At 32.5% G+C, this 17,590-nt stretch overlaps 1 protein-coding gene and 1 long non-coding RNA gene across 5 annotated transcripts in view; one reads left to right on the forward strand and one right to left on the reverse strand.

The window, feature by feature from the left end:
- LOC146997001 (uncharacterized) overlaps positions 1-17,590 on the forward strand; it is a 458,848-nt gene that overhangs the window by 73,720 nt on the left and 367,538 nt on the right. The window lies entirely within an intron of this gene.
- On the reverse strand, positions 624-12,501 carry LOC146997002 (uncharacterized). The gene is made up of 2 exons (XR_015041062.1): positions 11,824-12,501; positions 624-1,632 (listed from the first exon to the last, which is right to left on the reverse strand). It is a non-coding gene; the product is annotated as an uncharacterized LOC146997002 (long non-coding RNA).

The raw sequence follows: 17,590 nt of genomic DNA on the forward strand, positions 1-17,590 counted from the left end.
GCGAGTTAGTGCATCATCGAGTCTTATCTTGGAGTGTGTTGAGCTCCAAGAACGATTGAACTGAGTCAGAAGCTGTATTCTAGTGCTTATTGTGGAGTGCATCGCGAGTTGTAGCGTCGAGAATCTCGACAGTACGTCGAGTTCTGAGAAGACTGAACCTAGTCGGGAGCTGTACTCTAGCACTTTGCTGTGAAGCTGTCTTCACTGTTACAGCCTAAAGGCTCTGTTGCTGATTGTTTCAATGTGCTTGTCGCAGTTTTTGGACGACTGTAAACATGTTTTTGGAGATGTTCTGAATAATACTGGCAAATACATTGTGTGTTTATTAAGTGTCATCGTTAATCACTCCAAATTGCATGAACCTGTACAGGAATGCAACAGTACGAAACCTTTATTGGGTCTTTCTGATGAGCCTGCTTTTGGAGTATTAGTCCTCAGATTTGCAGTGAGGACTAGCTAAAACAGATGCAGAAAATTCTGGTTGAAAATATTTTCCTTGTGTGCACTCTGGTAGCAATGGCAAGCACAGCTCTGCTAGCTTTTTTACTATAGTACTTTTTTACTGTTTTTTACTTGTTTACTTTTTTTACTCATCTGAAGAATCGGAGAATTTAAATCGCTGGTGTTTTTTTTTTTTTTTTTTTTTTTTTTTTTTTTTTTTTTTTTGTTGTTGTTGTTGTTGTTTCTGCACCAAATTCTGCACTTTTCGATGTCTGAAAACTTCATAGCCAACTTTAACTTTTCTATGCCTTTTTCACTGAAAATTTTAAATTTCCGTTATCACTCATAAACAATAATTTAACATAAAGCAAAAAGAATGAATTAAATAATCATTTAATGTTAGATTAAACATCTAAATGTTCTAGCAGCATTTATTTGCTCATGTATAATTATCGAAATATTTGATGTAAAATTAAATTAACAGTCATGGCTACATTATTTTATAAAATTCTGCAAATTTCAGATATTTTGCAACAATTTATTCAATAAATAAATCAAATAGAATTTTTATGGTTTCGAATTGTAGGATTATACTATTTCATTATTTTTCCACTGCAAAATTAAGGTGACCGAATAGATTTTGAGAGCATCAAATTTGTATAAAAAAAATGCAGTTAAATGTTAAAGCAAATATATATTATATCCTGATATGATTGTTAATTTTTGAATTTTTTAATACATGCATTCCTATTTTTAAACAACTAGTCTGGTAATTAAAATAATGTTAAGATTCAAAAACCAAACTACCAACTCGTACTAATAATTTATGGATAAAAGTACTAAAAATGGAGATGTTACTATATTTTAAAAATATTTTGGTACTGATGTCATTCATAACAGCATTTTCCATGTTCTATTCAGCTTTCTAAATTATACAGTGAGAAAAATGAGCAACAAGAACACATAATTATAGAAAATATCATACTTGTCGATGCAAAAATTTAGAGAACCCGGTGAAATTGCCAAAGTTCTCAATAATCTGGGGCTTGATGTGATGCAATCATTTTGTTCAGTTTGATTCATTTTTTCATATTACATATGTCATTTATCCATATCAGCCCAAAACCAAGAATTTGGCACCGTTTGTACACCTTCATCAAATTCAGCAATGTAAAAGAAACTCTTGAAAAGCTAAAATAATTATTTTAGGTATTTTAGGTAAATTTAAAATAGATCAAGTCTTAAAATAAATAAAAAAGCACTATTTCATTCAAAATATTTCAGGTTCAAAGCATAAGTTTAGAGAAGAACAATTTACAAATAGATTTGAGTTTTAATACAATTTATTCCTGTGTTCTTATTAAATACGCATTACTGTTCTTTTTTTAATCGATACAGATTTAAGTTTTGGTAGAGGGATAATTTTTTTTTACTTTGGTGTAATAAAGGCGTTTCTTCGAAAACATAAATTGGAAGAAATATTCTTGATGAATACTTACAAAATAATCTCTCTCTCTCTTTATTTATTTATTTATTTATTTTTAAATCTTAAATGATCATAAACAGCGTTTTTGTTAAAAATGCTATCTGTAAAATTTTCTTTAGTAAACACCAGCAAAATGGAAACTGCCCTAACATAATTAGAATTTTATTTATTTTATTAATGTATGTATAATGATGTATCTAAGTATGAAATCAATTAAAAATCAGCTTGCCATTTAAAAAAAAGCCTTGCTTTTATCAATTAACCCAAGTACATTTAGAAACAAATTTAATTGGTTTAATTATTCAGAGACTACTTTTAAGGAATGACTATATAGAAAATATTTCATATGAAATAAAGTTGCAACACTTAACTAATAGGATCACGTTCATTATTCTTTGCAGAACTTTATTGACATAGCTAATTTTATCTGCATATACATGTTTATGAATTAAATGTATATTCAACTGAGTAAAAGGAAATAATTATTTAATTTAAATTTTGTATATTTTGCTCTTTAAACAACCTGTTATTAGTAGTATATTCTGAGGCAGGAAAATGATGTTCTATTTTTATTGCATTGCATGATTATTTTCGTGTTATTTAAAAAAACATTAGCAAGCCTTGTGAAAACATAATCGAGTATATTTAGTTATCAATTAAATAAATTACATCATCAATTAAATAAATTACACAGACATCAGAAGTATGCAACCTGATAATGTAATGAAAGTATGTAGCATTTATGAAAAATTGTGGCTCGAATTGAAAGAACAGGAAATTTCTACAAATATTCTCATATTTAGAGTTGATTTTGGACTGACATCACTTTCATGAATTATTAGTTTTTTCTTCTTGATTGGTATGATGTCTCTTTCATCACTTGAGTATTCGTGATACAATTCTGCTTCAATAGATGATAAATTAGGGGAGATCTCACATCGACTAGACTTCATGATGAAATCCATAATTAACAATTGCCTGTTGTTTTTTTGTCCCCCTAAATCTTTTTAAACATCCGTATATAGATTTAAACACTTACTAAGCTCCCCTTGGAATCGGAGATTTCATTCGACATTTGTGTCATATTGTAAAAAATGATTACCTAATTTTCTTCCCAATTCAAGTCCTACACTGATGACTTTAGCTGTGAATGCAGCTGGTTCAGATTGGTCTTCATCATGTTTATTTGTTTCATGAATCATGTTAACTAACTCATCCTCATTTAGTTCTTCATCAACCATTATTCCTTTAATATATGCTTGAGCTAAATCCTCAAAACCTTCTCCTACTACAGTTTGAGCCAATTTAGTGATCTGAGAATATTCACACTCTAATGGTAATCTATCATTCTCATCTTTAGCAACATCCAGCGTATTGCTTTCCAGCATGCGTTGAGCATTGATTGTTTAATCTGAGTATATGACAGTCCAACACAATCTAAGATTGTAAATTTCTTCCAAGCATCCATAAGAGTAAGATTCATTATTCTCCATTTTTTCTAAAATATACCTAAAGGTTTGTTTGATATACACAATGTTGTAAAAGCCAGAAAATATTACTTGATTCAATGGCTGTAATAAAGAAGTTGTATTTTTTGGGCAAAAAGACTATTTCTACTTTTTTGTGTTGTAAATTTTGAAGATGACCAGGTGCATTATCTATTAAAAGAAGAGTCTTAAAAGGCAATCCTTTTTTACCTAAATAATTTTTGACATCTGGGACAAACATGGTAAGAAATCATTCATTGAACCTTATGGCAGTGACCCGTGCTTTCCTGTTAGGCATCCAATAAAAGGGAAGGTTATTTATATTTGTTCCTTTAAATGAACATGGTGTTTTTGATTTGTTAATAACCAATGGTTTCATTATATAATTGCCTGAAGCATTGCAACAGAAAAAAATTGTATGACTTTTCACTACCTTATGACCACTAGCTGATTTGCAAGGTACAGTCAAAAGTCGTTAATTCGGACACCTATAATCCGGAATGATCTATAATCCGGACCTCAAAGCTAAAAACTTTCTGCGCATGTGCCGCGTTAGCACATGCGCACAGGCGTTTTACGCGAGCGCGTAAGAACTTGACTACTGCGCATATGCGTGTGAGCAAGCGCAGAATACGTTTTCGCCTGCGCGTTTAATGTATAACGGACGGTGTAGGCTAAAATTATCTAATTATCTATTTCAGTTAATGTTAATGATTGCGTTGTTCCTTAATCTTCGAATAGGATCCCGCTTATTATTTTTTGCAGACTGTAAGAGCAATTTTATAAAAGTAAACTTGAACTTTCGATTATGTCAAATAGAATTTCCGATGCTGGAACTTCCAAAGGATCTACAAAACGAAAGTATGTTTCAATGTCCAACAAACAAAAAGTGAAATTGCTGAAAAAAATGGATAAAGACATGAAGAATGTGACAGAGAGGTTAGTGAAAACGAAAAAATTTCCATTGACCAGTTAGTCGGTATTCTCGGCACAGCAATTAACGGGACTTGAACAGCAGAACTCTTTAACTGAAAAGAAATTATGTCTGTTTATAGAATTAAAGAGAAAGTATTAGTATCACATAAAATGAAGCAACTTAAACAACTTACATTGAAAGAAATGTTTAATAAAGTAAACAAATAAATATTAAGCTTTTTTTTTTTTGTAAATTTTGATACCCTTTAGATCATAATTGTTCTTTATTTCATAAATTACGGTTTCATATTTTTAATTTTAGAATTTCTGCATGCCATCTTACGAGATTTAAACTGATGATCTATAATCCGGAAAAATCGATAATCCGGAATCGCCGAAGTCCCGACGAGTCCGGATTAACGACTTTTGACTGTATTTTTTTTTTTTTTTTTTTTTTTTTTTTTTTTTCAGAACAACGTAGACACGTCAGCATTGAAGATCTGATCAGAAATGTAGGAGATCGTGGCAATTGATTTCAGCAAATTTTGCTGGATATTGTTGTTACATTCGAATCAGCAGATGCACTTTCTCCTTTCAATCTTAGATTATGTAAAGAATGCCTTTGTTTAAATATTATTAAATCTCTCAAACCAACCATGACTTGTGGAAAAAGATACCTTTTTTTCATCTGACAAAGTCGATAGTGACCGATTCTTAAGTGCTTTATAAATTTTTAAAGCCTTGTTTCTAATAGCATCAGTATCAATTGGAATCCATTTTAAATTTTCGTCTTCTACCCATATCTAATTCTTTTTCTAGTAGAGTCTTCATTTTTTTTTTTAATTGTCCTTATTGTGGCTTCGTTCATGGAGTAAAATTTAGCAACATTTGTTACTCCTTCTCTATTACATAGATGATCTAATATTTTAATTTTTGCTTCTAATTTCATTTTTGATTTTTTTTTTAAAAATCGTTTTGGCATTATAATACTTTAAAAAATTTACATAAATTATAAAAAATGCCACAAAAACTATAAATGTTGAAAACTTGCTAGTAAACATTCAGATATGTAGATAAAAATGATGTAATCCTTGCTGCTAAAATACTGATACTGCATTAGTTCGCGTGAACCATATAATTTAAAATTTTACTGTTATGAAATACATATACATACTATTGAGATTCCCCTAACACGGGGAATCCCCATCCTTGTTGTTGCCACCAGTGTTACCAAAGAAATGAGATTAAAAAATGACTTCAAATGTATGTATTTGCATTTATGCAGCAAATACTATTTTACTAAGTTTTTGAAATCTGTTAATTTTTAAACTGTGTAAAACTGAAATCATGTAAAACAGGTAAGTACTGTATAAATCGAGGGATAGGTGTATTTCCACGAGATGTTAATACATCAGAACTTTAAATGTCTGTACATATATACTTGAAGATGAAATCCTGCAAAGTTGACAAATGTTTTTAGGAAAATGAAAATTAAAATGGAAATACAAATTTAAATTTCAATAAATTTGACTTTCTTATCGTCAAGACTGCACTTGCATTGTTTTAGAGTGGAATTCATACAGAAAAGCTTCTAATTTCAAAATTGTCGTGTAGTTTTTGTAGTAAAATATATTCCTGTTTCTAACTTTTCCAGGTCTAATAAAGAATACTGCTTTAACATATGGTTAAATAAAATGAAAAGGCATGATCTTTTGTAGTATTTGTAATAATTTGTCTGTCATGTTACCACAAGTTTTTGTTGGTGTTAATTGTTTTTTATTTTCATTTTTTACTCAGAATTGCAGAATTCCAGGTCTTTAAATTTCTAAAAGATAAGCAACAAAGCATAGTATTTAAGAAAAATTTTTATTATTTGCACTTCAAATGCCGCATATGTCAACTAAGTTTAAAGTTGTATATTTTAATACAGAATTAAAAAGAATTAACACCAACGTGCTGCTAATTTGTGTGTGTCCAGTGAATTAGAGGAAAGACCATTCTTAATGCCCATCAACCATGATTTACCAACAATGCGAGAAACAGGCCATCTTTGGAAATCAGAATTTATTTTAGCAACATAAACGTTATTTATACTAGATTTGCATTTGCTGTCATGTAAGTTTTTGATGGGCTTCTGAAACAAAAGAAAATATTTGTTGGTGGTATGATGAAATAAAATATTTGATACTAATACTCTCCGACTGTCATCTAAAATCACACAATCGTTTCCTTTGTTGAAACAATTTATTGTGAATAGGTTTTCTTTTCCTTTTTTATTTGGACATCTGCAGCTTCATTTAGAGTATGCCCTTCCTCGATGAACTAATGTTCAGTTGTAGTGGGTTCCTGGGCATAGCCTTATCCCAGTGTAGTAAGTTAATACTTTTACGAATGTTAAAGAAATAATGTTGCTGAAGTTCGTAAAAATAAAAATTCGAAGAGCAGTTATGGCAGTGAAATGAAATGAAAGCAATTGTGACATTATAATCAGTAGTAATGGCAGAGTTTGCAGCAAATATAAGATGATGAGTTTTGAAGTTAAAACCTAGAGCTAGTTGGAGTGTGAGCAGCAGAGGCAATCGGGGGCGGAGAGAGAAGAAAAAGCCCTTTTCTTCTTTTTTCTTCCCCCTCTCCTCGAGTATTCAAGGCTGAATGGTTCAATAGTCAGGTGGTAGGCGGGAGCTTGTTGAACTTCTGTTGGCTGGCAGAGGAGTAATCCTATTGGGTGAAGTGTGATTTACAGTGTGCTACGGGGAAGGCCTAGGCTGTTTTCAATCCATACTCCTTTAGAAGGGTACAAAGACACACATCATTTCCAGGTTCCTGGGTTGTACCTTATCCTGTGTATAGCACGTGAAATACACTGGTGTGCAAAAATTAAGGACGAAGTCGAAAAATTAGCATATCAGCTGAACGAAGAGGCAGAGCGGACAGAAAGACCAATCCCGAGATTAAGTAAGGTGATCTACGGTAGCACTTGCGCAGATATGCAGGTAGACATAATGGGGGAGTGTCTGAGTTGTATAAAGCATGTTCTCGGTGAAAGATCAGTATTTCTGGCAAAGAGATTGCACACCGTATAGCAGTTAAAATCACACTGAGTTGCTGCCTCGGCGAGAAATGGCGAATAATCAATCTGTTAGATGACATCTGGATGCTTTTACCCGAGGTCATTGGGAAGTTGGAGGAAGGCCGCCGTGTGACAAGTGTGGCTGCAGAGATCGGAATTGCTCACAGCATCGTTTCACGACTTTGGAGACAATTTAAAACTACAGGAACAGCTATCCGGGGGTTTAGTAGTGGTCGTTCACGAGGAACCACACCTGCAGATGACCGGTATATTGCCTTACAGGCCAGAAGAAACAGGCGGCAGACAGCGGGAGAAATCGCTAGACACACGACGCAGGCGACTGGACGACAGATATCGCGTTTTACCGTGGCCAGAAGACTGCAGGGTGGTGGTCTGTTTGCACGACGCCCTGTACGGTGTGTACCTCTAACGCCTGCCCATCGGAGAAGGCGTTCTCTGTGGTGCCGGGAACACCGGAATTGGAGAGACAATGAATGGGGACGAGTACTCTTTACAGATGAGAGCAGATTCAGTCTGAGTAGCGATTCTCATCGCATACTCATCTGGAGAGAGCGGGGAAGCCGCAATAATCGATCGAACATCATTGAAAGGGACAGGTATGGAGGTGGCGGTGTTAACTTCCGAAGGTTTAGCAAGACGGATGTTGTCTGTTTTTGGTTATGAAAAGTATAAATTGTTAGTGTAACTAACTGTGCGTTCTGTGTCTGGGTGTGAGATGTTAATGTAAAACTGAGTAGCGTAGTGATCAGCTAGTGACTCAGCTTTCTCAGTTTCTGTGTATGTGATCCCAGAGGGGCCATTAAGGGGCAGAATATTTGTGTAGCATCTATTATATCTAGAAGCAGCTTTCCATATACATGATCATCAGTAGAGAGTGATTCTAAATATCTAGACCATTTGTTTTGTGCGTGTACTGACTTCCTGATTCAGCCGATTTAAAATTCTCTTAACTTCTGGGCATCTGGTCCTCTGCCATATTTTTCTAGCTCTCTTTCTGTTAGCTAAAAGTTCTCTAATAGCAGGATCTCTGGCCCTACCAGTCAACGGGACCGCCTTGCTATTTTTCAGAGCACGGTTAAGTGTGCTAGTAAAATCTTCGATAACTGCGTCTAACTCGTCTTCACTGTGTATCGCGGGTAACGGGTACTGAGTGTTGTTTAGAGCTACCCAGTTCATAATAAAGGCTCTTTTGTGTGATGTACTATAGCTACTGATATTCACCTCCATTAAAACAGGGTTATAATCAGAGAATAGTTCACGTAATCTTTCTATCCTTGATGGTTGATAAATATTTTTTAGCAGGAAAAATTCAATAATGCTTGCAGATCTATAGCATGTTGGGTAGGAGGGAGCTACAACAGTAAAGTTGGCCGTTGAGGCAAATTGATTAACAATGTGACCATTTGAATTATCATTTCTGCAGTTCCGATTTTTGTGGTGTGAGTTAAAGTCTCTACCTATGATAATTTTATTGTTTAGTTTGGATATAGCCATTAAATCGGCGAAAAATCCTTCTGTGGTTTACGGTTGAGTAACTAGATCGAGACGAACGTGATTGGTTGTAGAGTGTGTGGTATGATTATGATAGCTACCGCCTTCATGGCCGAAAGCTGTTGAACTGTGATTACAAAGTGAGAGATGGAGCGCTTAAGGATCCTCGTTAAGCGCTCCATCTCTCACTTATTTCAATTTTTTCCACCAGCATTTTTTGTGATTGGTTGAAATTCTTTCTTGTCTTCAATCCATACTAATTTAAAGGGATGGCTGAGTGAATGAGGGGCTAGAGGACATGATGGACAAATTAAATTAAGCCTGCTTCAATATTAATTAGTGATGCGATAGGAATAAAAATTTTAATTTTCCCAATTTTTGGTGCTAAGCTAGGCAATTAGGTATATTACAATAATTAGTTAAAGAATAATTAATTAGTTTTTTGGGTCTTTTTTAAACTGGTGTAAAGGCCCTTATTTTCGTGAGCCCGTCGTAATCGCAAAAATCAAAGCTTTGCGAAATACTTTTTCCCCCCCCCAACTTTACTTAAGTACTTTTAAAATTTTTCAACTTTCTGTTCTGTTCATATAAAATTCGTGAAATTTTCAACTCGCGAAATCACCGATATATTCATTTTTGTGAAAATTACGGCCTGCAAAAATAAGGGCCTTTACAGTAATTAAACGTTTATCAAAAACCTTTATTGTATGTCTCTGAGGATGGTTTTAGGCCTTTTCCTGTGTTCTTCGGATTTGATATGATTTAAAATTGGTATTGTGGACTTGTTTGCCCTGGTTATATCATTGTAGAATTTTTGACTGGAGGAACAACTTTTGGTTGTGGTGGTGTAGGTAAATTTTGACTTGAAGTGCTTCGTTGATTTACAGTGTTAACTGCATTCTGGACATAATTAGTATCGTTTTCAGGGTCCAGAGGACGAAATATATTTTTCATGGCAATGAAATTTGATGCATCTCTAAGAATTACAGTTTTTTAAAATCTGTTTTACACGGGAACCGATTGTCCGATTTTGATGCGGTTTCCTGCATTCAATAGCAATTTCATGCTCCACAAATTTTATATCTGCATCTCAAATAGGATGCAAGTTGTAGGAAAATGCTTTTGAAAGCAGCAAGCCGCATCAAAATCACACGACTCGAAAGTTAATGATCCATTTTGATGCGTTTTGCTGCTTTCAACTGCAAATGCATGCCCCATCATTTTGATATAAGTTTTATGTCTGTATCTCAATTAGGGCGTAATTTCGCCGGGTTGTCTGTCTATACCAGGGTTTCTTAAACTGGAGTCGCTGGACTTGCAGCAGGGGGTTGCCTAGAATTTTAGCAGTTTTGATATTTCTTTAATTTATTATAATACTTTTACAATTACCAAATATTTTTACATAATACAATACATCTTAAAATAGATATGGCAATACAGACAAAGAAAAAAAAAATGAATCCGTTTCGACGCCTTCATTTTATAATAGAAACGTTCATTTTTCTTGCTTTGCACGTGACGCTGTCATTTCATCTGTTACTTATTTAAAATGTTCACATTGTTCTATGTCTTAAAATTAGAAATTAAATGTAGTGACCTAAAACTGCAAGTGTACAAAAGAAAAAATTGACAGTTTCACTCACGCATGTGTCGGATTTGCGCAGTACTTATTGGGTTCCACAGAATTTTTGTAAATACAGTCAAAAGTAGTTAATCCGGACTCGTCGGGACTTTGGCGATTCCGGATTATAGATCATCAGTTTAAATCTGGTAAGATGGCATGAAGAAATTATACAATTAAAAATATGAAACCGTTATTTATGAAATAAAGAACAATTATGATCTAAAGGGTATCAAAATTTACAAAAAAAAGCTTAATATTTATTTGTTTACTTTATTAAACATTTCTTTCAACAAGCACATGCGTAAAGCATACATTAAGCATAGTCGAAATTAGAAAATTGCAACCAGAAAACTATTTGATGTGTACTTGTGGTATTTATAATGACAAGGAATTTGATTTAAATCATATCAAAGACGGAATACATCGAGATGAAATACTACATTTAGTAAGGAATTATAAGCCGAATAAAATAAAAACATTTGCCCTGAAGATAAGGATAGTGCTGACAAATCAACTTCCAGTTCATTGCGCGCTGCGATGTCCCCCCCGCAGAGCAGCATGAAATTGATAAACAGATTTCGGAATGGTTAAGAAACAAAGGATATGCCTTTTTCCATTTTTTGCAGCAATTCCACTTTTTGTTTAATGGACTTCGAAACATACTTTTGCTTTGTAGATCCTGTACATATTAGTAAATATATATCGGAAATTCTGTTTGACATAATCGAAAGTTCAAGCTTACTTTTATAAAATTGCTCTAACAGTCTGCAAAAAATAATAAGCCTGATCCAATTCGAAGATTAAGGAACAACGCAATCTGCAACATTAACTGAATTAGATAATTTTAGCTCAGCTTATACCGTCTGTTATACGTTAAACGCGCATGCGTAAACGTATTATGCGCATGTGCACAGGCAAAGTCACAGCCGTAAAGGTCTTATGAGCACACGTAAACGCGACGTATGCGCAGAAAGTTTGTAGCTTTGAGGTCCGGATTATAGATCATTCCGGAGTATGGGTGTCTGAATTAATGACTTTTTGACTGTATTATGGCGTCCTGGGAATCGCAAAAAATTCTCAGTGGTAATAAGGTATTGCAACTGAAAAATATACTATACGTATGTATGCCTTATAGGCTTACCATCCTCGTGGTTAGAATTAGCGTTTGAATTATCCGAGATTTCATGTTGTTTTCTTTTTATATTTAACTTAAAATTACCATTAAAAGCATTAGCAAGGCTATCTAAGGGTTTTTTTAGCATACTGAGATATTTAAAAACACACTTACCCTTAAGGGGCTCCAGTACTTTCAATGTATCACAGTTTGCTTTTGCCGTAAGAGGTGTATGCTAGTCCATGTCCGATGCGACTCGTACAGCATCCAATTGTTGCTTGAGGAGACGAGTATTCTCAATCTTAGCTTCTAAGGGGATGATTTGAGTATGGAACGAGTTAAGAGAAGATTAAGAGACATATCCTAAAATAATATGTCCAATTGTATCAAAATATTAGCAGTTTACAGCTATAAGGTGAATTATTCAGTATAATGATTTTTTAATGTTGACACTGATGGCAAATTGCTGCTAGAAATTCTGTGGTTTAGAGATATATAATCGTCCAGAATATAATATTTCATCACAATTATTCTTTTTCAAAGTAAAAAAATAAAATTTACAATAAAGCTTAGAACTAACATGAAAACTAATAGATAGTTCTTGTAACTATGCAATACATCTGGATTTATATCATAAAAATATTTTTCAATAAATAATAGATCAATAAATAAGTATCTTAATATTTTATTCATACTTACAAGCCAGATGATGGGTAACAGGTATAAGAACACACCTCTATTTTCCATGCAATGCAGAAAAATACATAGTAGCTTCATCTGCCAAACGGTCTAGTACATTTATGCAGCATTGTTGTCTAACAAGACTCCAGGTAACTCGAGAATCATGGGAATATTCCAAGTAAACACCACTTTCCCATTGAAATTTTTAAATTTCAGTCACTTAAATCTAATATCCATACATAATTTACATAATCTTACCACATAAAAGATTAATCATTATTATAATTAAAAGATTTACTTCAAAAGATATTTTACAAATAGATATTTTAGATAGGAGAAAAACATATTTATTATATATGCCTTGTACAATGACTAGAACTTTAAGCACTTAAGTGTAACTAAGCAGATGGAACAAATAAATATAATACTGGTTTTTGAGTAAATGGAATCTAATTTCAAATTTTTAAACAAAGTAAGGGGGGTATCAAAGTATCAATATACGACAATTCCAATAATGAGTATAAGGATGGTACCTTACTCTAGATATAATATTACATGAATAATTAATTTTTATTAATCATGTATAAATATTCCTTTCTTTAGTTTTGTTAGTCAAAACATACTTTTATTTTTAATTATTAACTGTACAATGTTTGTCATTTCACAGCAAAATGCATTGTGAAGGAAATACATAAAGTCCATGCGGTGACCAGACAAAAGGACGAAAGTGCACACGACAAAAGCCCACAAAAATGACCCCACTGGGATAATTGCCCACGCGACTAATACCCACACCGATGAAAGCGCACATTGATGAAAGCCCACACAGATAAAAGCCCACATAGATAGAAGGGCACGCTGATAAAAGTCCACACTAACAAAAACCCACACCGATATATACGTCATGAATAGAGATAAAATAAAAAATAAATGAATAAGAAATAATTGAACAATAAATTTAAGTAGCGGAACACATTTCATTTTCGTCTCCGGCTGAATTAAATTCGTATATATATATATATATAGTACAGAGAGTCAATCAAAATAATATAATTAAAAACATATACATGTATGTATCTTTGTTTTTATATTTACGCAAGAAATGGAAGTGCCTTTGTATAAGTGTGACAAAGGGAGGTGAAAGGGAATACTGGCCACACAGCGTATTTTAATTCTACAAAATTATAAGGAGTATAATATGTATGTAAATTTTCATCATATACAGAGAATAATTTATGAATAATTTAACACTACAGAAAATTTTGCATTATATGAATTTAATATGGAGAATTAAAGCCGAACTTTCATTTTAACGAAAAAAAATAAAAGTACAGTATTCTATTATGATTAAGCGCAAACACCGTTTTAATGGTGAATAAAAAGCATGGTTTCAAATAATCCAGTTAAATTTTGACAACTTGGATTTTACATAAATTAATTTCATTCCCACTTGAAATTTAATTTTTTTAATCATAATAATTACTCGTAAAATTTTTCAGGAAGTCATAGTTATTTTGGATTTCCTGAAAATGTGTGCTGGTTTTAAGTGGGCATTCGTCTTGTGGGCTTTTGTCATGTAGTTTTCTAACTGGCCGCTGGCTATTCAGGCAGGAAACCATTGCCTTCCTTTTCTTTTGCCCCCAGCTGTGTGAAAAAGCAGTTAAAGAGAGGAGAGCCTTGCTTAATTGCTTTATTCCCTATGGAACCTGGGGCGCCAAAGAAGGCCTCAGAAGGGAGGGTGTGGCAGGAGAACAATTAAAGAGGATTTTAAATGTTTTTTGTTAGTTACCTACTAGAAAATAACATTATCTGAAATTCCGCTTGTAACTGAAGTTAACCCCTTTCTTACATTTCTTTAGTATAGTTCTTGAATAACCTTTTGTCTAAGGATTTAGTTAGAATTTCAATTATTTTAAAAATTTCAATAATTCGAAAATGAAAGGAATTAAATATTTTTTAACCATTTTTAAAGGGATAATTCACTGTTTTTGCAGTAAAACTGCAGAGTGGAAAAATATGCTAGTTCCTGATTTGATAGTGCCTCTAACAACTTTTTGATGAACTAATTAAACATGCTTGTTATATCAAAGCCATTGTTTAAAAGTAAAACTACTGAACTATTTCTAAAAACATTAAATTATTACATATATTAAAATTTACGTACAAGTAATATTTTTCATTTTAACTTTCATATGGTTGAAAACGCAACCATGTGAAAGTTAAAATGAAAAATATGAAACCGTAATAAAAGTTAAACTATTCGAATAATTTTAATAACACAGGTTTCTGAACTTAGCAACAAGAGGATTTAAGAACCATGAGCCCAGCGTTGTAAGAAAAGTAATCTTGCACATTAAAAATAATTTTTATTTCAATAAAAATATTATATTACTCGATTAACTGTAAACGCTTAAAAAACAGTTCATTTCAATTTACCGTAATTATTTATATACAAAAACTTTGATTGAAGCAAATTTAAACAGCATTTAGAAACTGAAAATTCACTGGAACACTTCTTTTGTGGGTTTTATGCTGTTATTATGTGTTGAATATTATTTCGCCTAGATTAAGAAAAAAGAAACTCATAACATGTAAAAATTTATTAGGTAGAAAAACTATCAAATTAAGGTCATTTTCTTCTCCTCGAAGTGCATTGATTTCCTTATACGAATTTCATATTCTGACAGCACAGAAATAGTGGCCACATATCTTGTAGGAGGTATTTCTTAAAAGCCTCATGTGTTGACGATCAAGTAGAAAAAAAATGTTTTGTTATGGAGTTACGTTTTGAATAACTTTTTTCTTCTATTGAATGAGTTCAAAGTTTCTAATATCTTGTTTTCTAGCATGAAATGTTTCACGAGTTTTTAAGGTTCTTTTCTAAGAATAATTCTAATTCATTAAGCAGAAGTTAGTAAGAACAAGTAAGGTGTACTTCAAATTTGATCTCTTAGGTTTATTAGGTCTGGCTACCAAATAACTGTTTTTGAATTCAACATCAAATTTTAAACATATATTTTTTTTTAAATTTGTGTCTTTTATTTTCAAAAAACATGCACGTAATCCGAAGTTTCTGTGACAAAAGTTAGTATAAGAAAAGTGGGACAAATTAAATTATCTGTATATTTAGTCACTATTAAAAACGAATTCTGGCTAGACTATGGGTCCTCAATCAGGAGGAATAGCCCTAAGGGGAATTTCAAAGTTTCAGAGAGTAATTTAGTCCACCTTTTCTTTACGTATTAAGTATTTAGATTTAGTTTATGAATACAAAAAAGAACATTTATTCAAATTTTGGTATTTACCAACATGTTTGATACTTGTTTAATTTACTTAAAAAATAATCCGTATTTAAACAAACACATATCTACTTTTCAAGTTTTGGGAAGGAGAGGTTGAATGATCATTTAGCAATGGTGGAAAGGGTATATGGGGAAAAAGCTGGTGAGAATCACTGGTCTAGACTGAGCCAACTTGATTTAAATTTAGAATTTTATACTCTATATAGAATTTTATACGAATCTTTAGTTCTTACTGTAGAGTCATTAGGTTTTATATATATATATATATATATAATGTTGTATGATCTTAAATCCATTTAGTGCGAATACAAGTTATTATTACTTGCGCAATTGCTGCAAAGTTAGTTAATAATAATTTATTTCCTAAACAGTATTGATTAATTGATTATATTATCTCCCGAGTTTAATTAAAGTAGAATTATTTTAAAAGTGTGAATCTATACTGTATATAGGTATACAAAGATACACATACATATACATGTATGTGTATCTTTGTTTTTATATTTACGCAAGAAATGGAAGTGCCTTTGTATCAGTGTGACAAAGGGAGGTGAAAGGGAATACTGGCCACACTGCTTATTTTAATTCTAAAAACTGGTAAGTTATAACTGGTAAGTTACTGGTTAATACTGGTAAGTTATATTTTGAAAGATGTTTTGAAGTAATTTGAAAGCAAAATGTTAATAATGTTTTAACGGGGACTGGAGTTAAATCATCACGAAGAATAAAATTTCAATTGTAAAAGGAAAATTAAAACATGTAATCATTGTCATTGCTCGAAAATTAGTTGACTTTTCAAGGGAATCAAACCAACTCCCGTTCAATGAACAATAATTGATAAAAATACGTAAATACGAAAGTGTTTCGTCTGGTGTCCGCCGACAACATCGCGGAGGAAAACGTCGCGGAGAAAACAACGCAAGGCGAAAACGTCGTGCTACAAAACATCGTGGGAGAACACATCGCAAAGAGAAAAACATCGCAGTTCTAAAACATCGTGGTGCAAAATATCGTCGTCGAAAATAAAGCGGTTCAAAAACTTCGCAATTTAAAAACATAGTCGTCGAAAATATCGTGATAAAAAATAAAGTATCTACAAATCATCGCATGACGATAACATCGCAGACATGCTTTTTTCAGACATGCTTTAATAACTGTAAATGGATATTCCCATAATGATTCGTGAGCGCAAGAGGGTAAGAAGGATAATTTTTACTTTCATATTTTTTATTAATACATTTTTGCTGAGAAAATAAAAAGGAAACTTAAGTATAGAAAATTAATGCAACTTATAGCACTTAATAGAATTTTAAATCGACATAGTTAACTAACAAAGACCATAATAAATTATTTTTAATAAAGATTTTACAGGTAATTTTTCATAAAAAGTATAATCTATTAAGTTGCATTTAATTTTCTATGCTTAAGTTTCCTTCTTATTTTTTCAGCAAAAATTTATTAGTTAATAAAAAAATGTGAAAGTAAAAATTATCCTTCCTTACATCACTTGCGCTCACAAATCATTATGGGAATATCCATTTACAGTTATTAAAGCCTGAAAAAAGCATGTCTGCGATGTTATCGTCATGCGATGATTAATAGATACTTTATTTCTTACCACGATATTTTCGACGGCGATATTTTTAAACTGCGAAGTTTTTGAACCGCTTTATTTTCGACGACGATGTTTTGTACCACGATGTTTTAGAACTGCGATGTTTTCTCCCACGATGTTTTCGCCTTGCGTTGTTTTCTCCGCGATGTTTTTGCCGCGATGTTTTCGGCTGTAACCGTTTCGTCTTTACTCGAGTTATAAGTTAAAGCCAAACCGGCAATTCTAGTCAGGCCAAATATTTCCGCGAATAGAAGGAATTATGAACCAATGCTGATATTGAAAGAACTTATTCTTATGAAGCATTTTAGTCAATTCAATTTGGAGTAAAAATCAATTACTGTAG

The sequence above is a fragment of the Stegodyphus dumicola genome, chromosome 5 (assembly GCF_044657685.1).
Source record: "Stegodyphus dumicola isolate Sdum_Otavi_A_Nest chromosome 5, ASM4465768v1".
NCBI lineage: Eukaryota > Metazoa > Arthropoda > Arachnida > Araneae > Eresidae > Stegodyphus > Stegodyphus dumicola.